Source organism: Protopterus annectens, chromosome 4.part1 (genome assembly GCF_019279795.1).
Source record: "Protopterus annectens isolate FY-2018-M chromosome 4.part1, PAN1.0, whole genome shotgun sequence".
In the NCBI taxonomy this organism is placed as follows: domain Eukaryota; kingdom Metazoa; phylum Chordata; order Ceratodontiformes; family Protopteridae; genus Protopterus; species Protopterus annectens.
In genome coordinates, this window is record NC_056734.1 from 495,893,317 (window position 1) to 495,905,520 (window position 12,204).

At 40.4% G+C, this 12,204-nt stretch overlaps 1 protein-coding gene across 4 annotated transcripts in view; it reads right to left on the reverse strand.

Annotated features, from left to right (window-relative positions):
- OPA1 (OPA1 mitochondrial dynamin like GTPase) overlaps positions 1-12,204 on the reverse strand; it is a 2,039,562-nt gene that overhangs the window by 1,252,628 nt on the left and 774,730 nt on the right. The window lies entirely within an intron of this gene.

Below are 12,204 nucleotides of genomic sequence, written 5' to 3' on the forward strand. Positions count from 1 at the left end.
TGCTTAGTTGCCACCTGATTACTATTTGGTAGTGAGTTGGGTCAGAGAACAGGTTCAGGGGCAGTGCCTGGATAAATAAAGAAGTTATGTACTTACTATAACTTTCCAACTGTGTAGTCTATCTTCATTTATCCTTGACATGTAGGTTCGGTTCCGATATCGGAACCAACTTGGCCATTACTTCAGCTTGCGCCAGTCCAGAACTCTTGATCTTCACCTCGACCCATAATCCCCCTCTCACAATTACCTCACATCGAGTTTGCAGAAAAGTATATAAACACGCACACACGTCTATCCATATATATATATATATATATATATATATATATATATATATATATATATATATATACACACACACACACACACACACACACACACACACACTTATACTATAGATAGATAGATAGATAGATAGATATGGCTTCACTTTAGAACATCGAAATATATGCCACCACAACTACATACAGAAACAAAATAGTGAGCAAGAACAACGAATAAATACCACTATTGCAATCCAGAAGGAACCAGCATGCAGTAGGAGCAATAATACGTCCTGTTTATTGAAAGAAACTACACACATCAGTAAAAATAAAAACTTAAAAATGTAACACTCTTGTAACTACAAACAGATCAAGCGCTTTCATCCACCAGCTTGTGGACTTCATCAGAATCAATTAAAGAATGAAATTAAACCTTTTTAAACACTTTTTGGCGCCATTTTAGCTGTTCTGTTTAAAGAAATAGCTCTAAAAACAGTCAATGTTTACTAATAAAATCCATTTATTCATCATTACATTTTAAATATGATTTGTGCTCGCTTCAAATCTTGTACTGTCTGAAACTTAAATATCATATTGTTCTATTTTCATAATAATTACTGTTTTGAATGTGCTGTCATGGATTTATCTTGTATATAATAGTCTGTCTGACATTCCGTTCTCTAAAATAACATGAATGCATCCACTCGTAGACTTGTGCTGTTAATCAGTAATCTATTTATGTATATGTAGAGTGATACAAAATACATTAGTAAGTATCGATAAAAATATTCATAACAATATTATTAATAATAATTGTTTTAAAAATGTGTGATAAATATAGTTAACTTTTATACATTATTATGTAGATAAATATATATGATATAATACACATATACTAGATGCTTCAATAATTCATATTAAATAATTAATGAATAAAAAATAATTCATTAATAAAAGATGAGAAATACTGAAAAATGTATATATTGAAAAATATAGTACTTGTGCTGCACCAATAGTATGATTTTATATAAAGTGCATAAAACATAATAAATAAGTTAAAAATACTAATATAAAAATGTAAGCTGCATGAATCATCACATAATAAATACCATTAACATAAAAATAAAACATAATAATCCATAACAATAACATTTTCCTGTTCTACCTAATTAGATCTAAATACTCAATTATTCAAGAATTCTATTTGAGCTTATCCTATTCTTCTATTTGTAAAAAGGGCTTTAATGTAATGTAGTCATTTAATCCTGGCAAATTGGAAGCATCCGTTAATATTTGCCATTTAGCCTCTCTTTCAGCTATATATGCACTCATATTACCTCCTCTAACAAACTTAGTAACTTGTTCTAGTATGGCAAATTTAAAGTGGTGGGTGCTGTCGGTATGTTGTAAATGTCTATAGAGTGCGTTTGTACTATCCTTTTTCTTTATGGCATATAAATGCTCATATATTCGCTTCTTGAACATACGTTCAATTTTACCTATATAATAACAGGTACATTTTAAGCATTTTGCCATATATATATATATAACATTCTTTGTATTACAATTTCCTCTCCCAAATGTTATCTTTGTCCTATTGATGTTGTCCAAAATAATTCCCTCTTCCTCCAATATAACCCAACAGTACCCACAGCTTCCACATTTCCAAGTTCCCCTAAGTTGTGGGACTACATCCCCTACCCTATTATTTCTCTCTCATATATGTTTTAAATTCATTCCCATTTTATATACAAAAATAGGGGTATCACCAACTATCTTCCTCAGTCCATTATCAAATGTTAAGATGTTCCAATATTTTCTCAATATATCCTTAATATATACAACTTGTGGTGTGTATTCCAGTATACAAGCTCTTTTACATTCAGTTTCCACTTCCTGCATTGAGTCATTGTTTATTAAAGGTTTCCCTAATACTGGGAAATACTTTTTCCCCCATTCTCCAATAAAAAGTAGTTATGTCCTTACCATAACGTTCCATGTGAGTTGTTCATCTTGCCTTTTTGTTCTTACACGTGGGTCGGAGCCGATCCCTGAGCTCCAAATCGGCCGCTTTTCAAGCTCAGACTCTCAGAGAAGCTCGAGACCTAGTGTATATCCCATAATGCTCTACTGTGAATCCCCAGATCTAGTATGCTGCAACCAAGACAGCCTACAGACAGAATAAGACTATGGAGTCTACCTACTTAGGTAACTATAAAAATAGAAGTAAACAAGAAGAGTAAGAATGTATAAAACAGACTGACAACTGAACCAGTCCTCCAAGACAACCATCTCACTCGCCTGGAGGGGGAAGGTGGGCGGGAATGTAAGAATGGAGTAACTTCCTGAAGAGTTTGTCCATTTTATTTGGTAATATGTGTCCTGAAGCTCTGTTGAGCACATCCAGTCTTCTTTCTTCAAAAAGGGATAAATTGACTTTATGATGACCATCCAGAACTTTGTTTGCAGAATATGTTCAGCACGCTGAGATCCAAAATCAGTCTCCAGTCCCCTGTCTTTTTTGGCACTAAAAACAATCTCGAGTAGGTTCTGGATCCTTTCTGGTCTGGCGGGACTTCTTGGATGAGTCTCTTGTCCAGCAGTTTTTTGAATTTCTTGCACTGCTGAATCCCTCAGATTGGGTGAAATTTCGGGGATTTTTTGTGTACTGGGGGCGAATGAGAAAAAGGAATGATATAGCCTCTGGATATGATCTGCTGCACCCAGGAATCTGTTATGTTTAGCCATGTGTTTAGGTGCAAGGACAAGTGTCCCCCAACTGCCTCCAGAGGAAGAAAATCATGCCTCCCATCAGGAGCACTTAAAGGGCTTTCCTGGAAAGGAATCCCTGAAGCCCTAGTTTTGCAGACCACCTCTGCTGCAAGGGAAGTGTCTTCCATTTTGGTTCTCCCCTCTGCCCCTGGGGGAACTCCTTCCATGTGCGCCTTGGAAAGGCCCTTGGAAATTTCTGAACCACATCTTTCCACTACTCCTCCGGGTCCTAGAAAAGGACTTTTGGGGGTGGAGAAACGTACACCCACAGAAGAAAGGGTCTTACCATCTTTCTCACACCTGGATAAAGTCTCTCTTACTCTTGGGTCAAACAAGGATATTCCATCAAAGAGAGCACTGATAAAAGAAGACTTGAATGGTTCTGCAAAGTCACATAGATGCATCCAGGCATGTCTCTTTTATGGCTATGCCTGTACCTGCTGCTCTGGTAGTCCTCTTGGCTGTGTGTGCGATTAGCCTCATGGACAAATTAGACACAGACTCCACTGTGGCTAGCTAGGAAGCCACTTTCTCTTGGACTTCTTCAGTAACATCTCCCACCAGGGCATCTGATAATTCCTTAATTAGACCTTGTTGAAGTCTTGTAAAGTGTGCCAAGAAGTTCAAAGACCTTACAGCAAAGGTCGATGAAGCATAGACCCACTTCCCAAATCTGTTCATAGCTCATAGGCGGAAGGACAGAAGAACTCTCCTCAGCAAGTTGCTTTTTAGTGGCGGCCGCTACAACCACGGCATCTACAACTAGCCCCTTCACCCAGAACTGTTTATCTTCAGGGGCTGATAATATTTTGTCAGGTCTTTTGGGGATGGGTTTGATGGTATCCAGAATCGTCTACTCCCACTGTGAAATCAACTGCATGAGTTCATCAGCGGGTGGGGTCACTCAAGAGGTAGACGAGCAGGTGCCGAAAGCCTGCAGGTAAACAGACTCCTCTGTGGAAGGGTTTTGGGACTTCCAGACCCCTCTTTGTTTTAAAATTTCTAGGATGTCTTCAAAGGACATATCTTCAGGTGGTGACCGTGGGGACCCTTCCTCCTCATCAATGTCTGTGCCCTTGGTGACTTATTCCCGGGGAGAATCTAAGTGCTTCCTCTTGCATTACTTTTTCTGAGAAACCTCATCAGGGGGATAATCTGGGGAGGTGTCAGAAGGTGATAGAACCTAGGTCTTAGAAACCCGAGACTTCAGCATTCACTGACCCAGTGGAGAGGCAGGTGGAATAACAGAGCCAGAGGAGAGAACTTGTTCTGAGGAGGAAGGTACTGACTGAGTCACCATGTGTGAGAGGGCCCTCTTCACTGCCTTGAAGGCTGTCCCCCTGAAGAGGGAAGGGAACCCAGAACCGAAATAGACTGCCTTCAGACCGGGCACACTCCCTGCTCCAAAGAACCAACCCTTGAGACAGAAGCTGTAGCCGAGCTAACCTCGAGCCAAAGCCCTGAGGAGCAGGGATGACTCCAAAAAAACTGGAATTGAGTCTGGCCTCCCCCAGAGCCAACAGAGTGGCTACCACTTCAAGATGTCTCCGGTTCTGAAGTTACCAAAGAGCTCAGTGGAATTACTAGTTCCAAAGATGTTAAAATCTCAGGGACTGGCACAGTCAGTGCTGGGAGATTCAGAACAGACAACTGTGGTTCCCAGACCCGAAGGGGTCAGAACCAAAAGGGGTTCTGAAAGTCCTCTAGCTCACAATATTTTATTCACCAATCTCTTTGGTGGAACGGATAGATGACGCCGAAAGAGATTTAAGGCCACTGCAGAAAAACTTCTGGGAGCTCACCACAGAAAGGGTCTATAGAAATTGTATAGGAAGTTCTTGGAAAAATCTCCTTAGAATCAGGAAATTTTGTCATAGTATCTGAAACAGAAAATTTCTCCTGCACCAGGGTCTTCGAAATCGAACGGCTTGAAACAGTAATTGGTGCTGGAGCAGTTGTTGACACAGGTATTTTACAGCAAGAGGCTTCCGGTTCCAAAGATAATTTCAGAACAGAGGGTTTCAATTTCTTAGGTCTTGGAACACTCGGAGAGGTCGGAACCAAAAGACTCCTCTTTTTTCCTTTGTCCTCTGAAGAAGAGGATGAAGGGGAGGAAACATCAGTTTTGGCTTTGTCTGCAGGAGTTACGACTTCACTAAAGGCTGAGGGAATCAATCCTTTCAAAATAAGCTTTTTCACCTTTCATCAAGGGCTCGATGATTGAACCCATGACACATATATAGTTCCCTTGCAAGTGAACTGGGCCCAAGCAACAGATACAAAGGGAATGGAAATCGGACACGAATTTTGTTGTTGCATTTCTGGCATTTTTTTCAAGCCAGAAGGAGCCTTACCCTTCTTAACCATGTCAAAAAAAAATGATGGCTAGAAGACAGTTACTCACACACTCACTCACTCACACAAAAGCTTGAGGAAGAAGAAAAGGAAAGAAAAGAAAGTTTTTTTTTTTGGCAAAAGAAAGTGAAGGGAAAGAGACTATCAATGATGATAGTTATAGAAAGTACACTACCATATACAGGAAAGAAATATCAACGAGGATATTTAAGGTTACACTATGCATAAGAAATAAGGGGAAAAGAGAGATAAAATATTAAGTACAAGGCAGAAGATCAATTAGAAAGAAAGAAATAGAGAGAAATCTCTAAGAAATGAAAAGAAATAAAATTTTTACCTAAACTCACAAACTTGAGAGCACTGACAAAAAGCGACCGTTTCGGAAAAATGGCAAACAAGATATGATGTGATTGTGGGTAGAGATGAACTCGAGAGTTTTTGGCTGGCATGAGCTGTATTAACAGCAGAGTCAGTTCCGATATTGGAACCAAACCCATCTGTCAAGGATAAAATAGAGAGTGACAACATCAGATCAAGAAAATATATGTAATAAAAAACAATACCAGGAACCATGCATTTATTTTGCATTACATGCATTGTTTCTGAAACACCCAAAAAATCCAAATGTGCAATTAGAGTGTCGTGAAAACATTTTGCTGACACTTCTGTGTGGGATGAGTTCAACTCTGAACTCTAAAATACCTTACTGCAGGTTAGGGATATAAAATTTGACTGGGCCCTATTCAATACCTCAATAACTGAGGCAACTGCAAAGAGCTGTGACTGAAAGGCTGTCAGTGTTTGTCATGGTGGTAATCCTTAAACGTAAAGATAAACACTAGAGGTGAGGGAAGGTGTCAAGTTAAAGAAAGAGGCTTTCCATAGAATGGTAGCAGAGTACAGCATACAGTCCCCAGATCTGATTAATATACACCAATAGGCTAGAAAGGCAGAAGCTTCACCAGACAAGAAGTGAAGGCTAGGGCATGTGAGAGGTTTAGTAAGGTCATGCAGAATGACTTCTGAATGATCTCAAAGAAGTTTGACAAACTATGCAGTGATTTAGGAGGGGGAGAATGGACAATACCCCAACTGCTCAGAGAACAGGTGAAAAAATACTAATCTTCACTAGGAAAGGTGTTTGGTGGTAGAAAGAAAATTCTGAGGAACTGGTGGGCATGCCTTCATTTGAGAAGTCAGTATTTGAAGGAACTTGTGGGACTTGATTTATCAATGCCGAAGAGGTCACTGTGGTAAGATTGCAGGAATGGACAGGATCTGGCTGGAAAGGATGAAGGCTCTGAAAACTCCTGAGATACGGTAGTTAATGCTTCTTTTCAATACACTGCAGAACTCAGGGACATTACCTCTTACTGGAAAAATGTGGTAAGCGATTCCCATTTTCAAAGGGAGTACAATGGTGTATTACAGTCACAGAGGGATCATGCCTCTCAGCGTCTCTCTGTAAATACCATGCCAGAGTGCTACAGAGAAGGTCTTCATCTGAAAGTCAAGTCTCTGATTCAGGAGGAGCAATACAGACTCTGCCCCAGCCACAGAACAAATGATCATCTCTTGGCCTTTGCACTGCTCCTGCAGGGATCATGGGAGTTCACCAGTTCTGATCACATGCGTTGTGTCAACCTGGAGAAGGCTCATAATTATTCAGGCCAGAATGCCTTATGTGAAGTGCTACAACAATACAAGGCCCAAGGGCCACTAATGCTTGATGTTCCTACTACATCTACATTCTTGACATAAAGTTGAACACATTCCAAGTGAGCAATGGGAGTTGCCCTGGTTCCCCTCCAGTTTGTTCTTTTTGTGGGCAGGATATCAAGGTATAGCAGAGGTCTGGACAGTATCCAGCTTAGGTATGTAAGGTTTTACATATTTCTTATTTCTTTAATTATTATTATTTTTTTAAATTTTAAATAAGGTTTGCTTATATTGTTGTTTGCTGTTGTTGATGTGCAAAAACAACTAGTATTTCCAACATACACTGGAGTGATTTGCTACTGTGTGTTTAACGGCTTGATAAAATCCAGCACCTTTAAATAAGTGGCTACACTTTTCTCTCAGGAAAGAGTGGATTGCTTTACAGATGTGAGTGGAGGGGAGCAGCTACCGCAAGAAGAGGACAATCTTTCCTCATAGCTCCCCTCCCATTGACCAAACAACCTATTCATTTCTCTTCTCTTGGGGGACACAGCCAGGCACGTCTGGTCTATACGAGAAACCTACAGCCCACCTGTTACCAATTAAAGGACATAATCAAATCATCTGTATACCCCCTCTGTCCAGAGAAGTGAGAGTTGGGTAGCAGGACACACTACAGGAACTTGCAGCCTCCCATACTAACCTACTACAGTCCAACTCCCACAGCTCTGTTGAGCTCTCAAATGCTTTGACTATGCATGCTAACACACAACCTCCCTAGCTATTGGGAAGCACCATTACACCCAGTTCTCCCACGGGTTGTCATCAAAGTGGCTAGCCAATGCCATTTCCTATCTCACTGGATGGGTGAGCTGACAATGTTCACTTTCTGCCATCCTCCACGCCAAGCCCTCCAGTGTTCATGAGACTAATCGAACAGTCACAGCCAGGGCTTCATCCCTTTATCCCACAGAATTGGATAGTGTCAGGGTGGTCTAATTCATAAGGGAAGGCAGAGGGAATCAGGAGAATGACCAGCAGAAAGGTGCAGCAGCACCCGAGTATGGTGGAGAAGTGAGAACTGTGGTATAGAATAAAGCTCTTAAATTCCCATTTAGCCTATGTCCAAATAGTCGCCTATAGTCACAAAATTTGGGTAATGTCTGAAAGGGTGGGATCAATGGATGCTTGTGGCAGAAATTAAGATCCATTGCAAGGTAGCTAGGCTTGCGCTCTCCAACAGCGTAAAGATTTCATCAAGCTAGAAAGACCTCTAAATACAACAACCGCTATTTGATTTGATAGGAGTCAGATGAGGAAATGTATATTTATTTATTTTTATTTTATTTATTGATATTTGTTAACCGGGTTAGTCCAACTGGGCTTGCAGCCCATTTTCAGTGGAGACCCGAGGAGAAAAGCTCCAATACAACAGAAAAAAATACAGTTTACAAGATAAATGCCAGAAGTAGTTATATATACAACTTTGTACTTGTGCATTCAACATATGGAGATTATATAGAGATAAAAATTCTTAAAGTCAAGGAAGAAAGATATTAATAGTTGAGCAGGATAACTAAGTATATACATTATTTACATTAATTCAATAAACAAACGTCAAGAACTTCAACAGTGGTGGTTAAATATCATTCAAGAACTTCAACAGTGGTGGTTAAATATCATTTTAGTAGAATGAAATGTTTTGAGGTGGAAGAAATGCCTATGTATAAAAAGAAGGGGAGAAAACAGAAGTAGATAGGGGGAGTAAAGTTGGGGCTTGACAGGGGCAGGTTTTGGAGTTAAGTAGATGAAGTTTAAGTTTCGCTTTGAAATGAGATGGGTGAACTATACTGCATATTTCTCTAGGAAGTTTATTCCAAGTTTGGGCCATAGAGTACTTATATAGGAGTTTGCCCACTGATTTTTTGGGATAGTATATTTGTAGTAGATGCTGGTTAGATGTCTGGAGGGTACAAGGTGGAGAGTAGGTAGTGATGAAGGAAAAGAGAGCAGGACAAACAGCAGGTTTATAAAGAATAGTGTGTGTCATTTGAAGTTGGGCTAATAACAATAGATGTGGGAGTTCTAGCCAATTGAGAGAGTTAAGAGGAAGGCAGTGGTGTGTATTGTAGGGAGAGACGGTGATGAATCGAGCTATCTTATGATAGGTTTGCTGGAGTTTGTTTAGGGTAGTAGTTTGTATGTGTGTGAGCACAGGGGCAGCGTAGAGAAGTGATGGGAGAAGCAGAGCTTGAGCAAGGGAGAGTTTGGAGTTAGTAGTTAAAAATCTTTTGTAGCGGTACAGTAAACCGAGCTTTTGATCTGTCTTTTTGATGCACTGTAGGATGTGTAATTTGAATCCATCATCGATAATAACGTCTAGGAGTTTGGTGTGGGATTCGGGTTGGATAGTAGTGTGATTTGAGGAAGTGATAGCAAAGGAGGATTTGTGGTGAGCTAGAGATTGAGGGAGAAATAGTAATAGTTTGGTCTTTTTAGGGTATAGGATGAGTAGATTAGTAGATAACCAGTTTTCTGTGGCTAGGAAGACCGGTTGAGTGAGGTCTTGGAGTTCAGAGATGTTATTTGAGGTACAGATCAGAGTAGAATCATCTGCGTATTGTATGAGGGAAGATGTATTGCAAGCTGTATGAAGATCATTGGTAAAAATGTTAAATAGAAGGGGCCCTACGATGGAGCCTTGTGGGACCCCTGTTGGGACAGTAAGAAAGGAGAGGAAGAGGTGAGCCATTTTACTGATTGTTGCTTACAAGATAAGTAACTGGAGAACCAGGCAAGGGAGTTGGAACTCATATTGAGATTAGCAAGTTTGGATAGTAGGAGAGTATGGGAGACTATCGAAAGCTTTAGATAAATCAAGGAAGAGACAAGATATCAATTTGTTATTATCTAGGGCCTCAGCAATGGTAGGAGTGAAGGATAATAGGGCAGTAGCTGTGCTGTGGTTGGGACGAAAACCATGCTGGGTGGGAGTGAGCAGGTTGTGATCAAGGAGGTGTTTGAGTAGTTGTGAATGAATAAATTTTTCAAGTATCTTAGAGAGGGAGGATAGAATGGCTATAGGTCTATAGTTAGATGGGTCAGTTGAGTTACCACCTTTATGTAAAGGGATAGTGTAAAAGGATTTCCATAACAGAGGGACAGTAGACTCTTGTATAGATCTGTTGATAAGTATGGATACTGGGTAGGCAATGGAGTCTGCAGCAAGTTTAAGGAAGGAGGGAGGTAGGTTATCTGTAGAGGGAGAGCAAGGTTTGAGTTTTTGGAGAAGTGCTCGGATATAGGAAGTGGAAACTGGGTGTAAGGAAAAGGGGGGTTTGTTGGATGGGTTGGGAGGGGTTGTCAGAGTAGTATTACAGTTGGGAGGCATGAGTGTTTGAATAGTTTCAATGAAATGTTTATTGAGCAGAGTAGCTGTTTCAAGAGGAGGTAAGTTAGGGTAAGGGAAGGGTAAGTTAGGGTAAGGGAAGGGGGTTCTGGAGGAGCCAGGAGAAAGGATTTTATTAATGGATGTCCAGAACTTTTTAGGGTTGGATTTGTTATTTAGTTGGGCAGGGTTATAGAAGGATTTTTTTTTCATTATTGGTATGCTTTTTAATGAGATTTCTCAGACATTTGTAGTTGCGAAATAGGGGGTAAGTCTTTAGTTTTTATCCAAGCTTTCCATACTTTGTCCCTTTCAAGCATAAGATGATGCCTGGTCAAAGTGGTTATGAGCCAGTCATCCAAGTACGGAAACACCCAGAATCCTTGCAGTCTCAAGTGAGCTGCTACTACTTCCATGCATTTTGAAAGCCAGGGGGCATGGATAGATTTTAGTCTGATTTTGCTGGAAGGGGCGGGTGAGTTCAGGGTGTCAAGGAAAATACCATTAAATCTATTTGTGGCATCATGATTTTGCTGGAAGGGTCGAGTGAGTTCAGGGTGGCAAGGAAAATACTATTAAATCTATTTGTGGCATCATTGAGAGGGATTTGCTTGAGGATGGACCAGTCTATGGATGATAAGATAGAATTAAATTGGGCTAAGTTGAAGTTAGAGAGTTTGTAAAAGTCTCTATAGAGGTGAGATTTGGGTAGTTGGATGGGGGTGTCGAAGGACAGAGATGGGTAGGTGGTCACTAAGTTGGTCTGGGTGAGTTGTGGGGGCATGGTATAGTGAAGGGGAGTTGGTTAGTATCCAGTCGATTATCGAGCCAGAGTTTCTATTTTTATGTAGATGAGTTGGAGATGATATAAGCTGATGAAAACCATGTAGATTTATACTAAGTTAGGGAGAGTCAATTTTCAGTTTGGACCAGTCTATATTGACATCACCCAAGATGAGGGTTTCATGTGGTATGTTTTGTGAGAACCAGGATAAAATTTTCTCAAGGATTGTTAAGTTGTTTCCTGGAGGGATATAGATGGAGGCAATGACTAGTTTTTTATGGGTGTTGAGGTGGTAATTTAAAACTAGGAGTTCAGCTGGATGAAAATCAGGGAGGGGTGAGGGAAATTGAGAGAGGTTGAGTAAATTTGAGTATAAGATGGCTACACCACCTCCTTTTTTTTGGTGTTCTGTCTGACCGGTAGATGTTATAACCTGATGGGAGTATTTCCTTACCTGAGATATGTGGCTTGAGCCATGTTTCAGATAAAGAAATAATATGTGGGGTAGTATGGGCTACCCATTGCCTGGAATTCAGTGATTTTGTTGGTTAGGCTCTGAATGTTGAGGGCATATATGGATAAGTGATTAGTAGGTGGAGAGTCTGGTAGAGTAGGCAGGCAGGAGGGAGAGATGTTAGTGGGAGTAGGCGAGGTAGTGGCTAAGGGAGGTGGGTGGTTGAAGGGAGAAGTTGAGGGGCCAGGGCTGGGGTGGATATCGCCAGATGCAAGAAAGCTATTTAATAGATAATGCTTTGTAGTAATGGCAAGATGTAGTTTATGCAACTTAGGTTTAGGTTTATAAGTAGGAGGGAATGCTTGCACTCTGTATAGTCTGTGATAGTAAGAAGTGGGGAGGTTGAAAAGGGTGGGGAGATATAAAAGACAGAGGTTGCATTATGGTTGTTGCTGGTATTACAGGTAGGAGAGATAGATATTGGGCTAGGAAGGTAGTTATGATAAGCTGTTAAGAGCTGAGAGTAGGA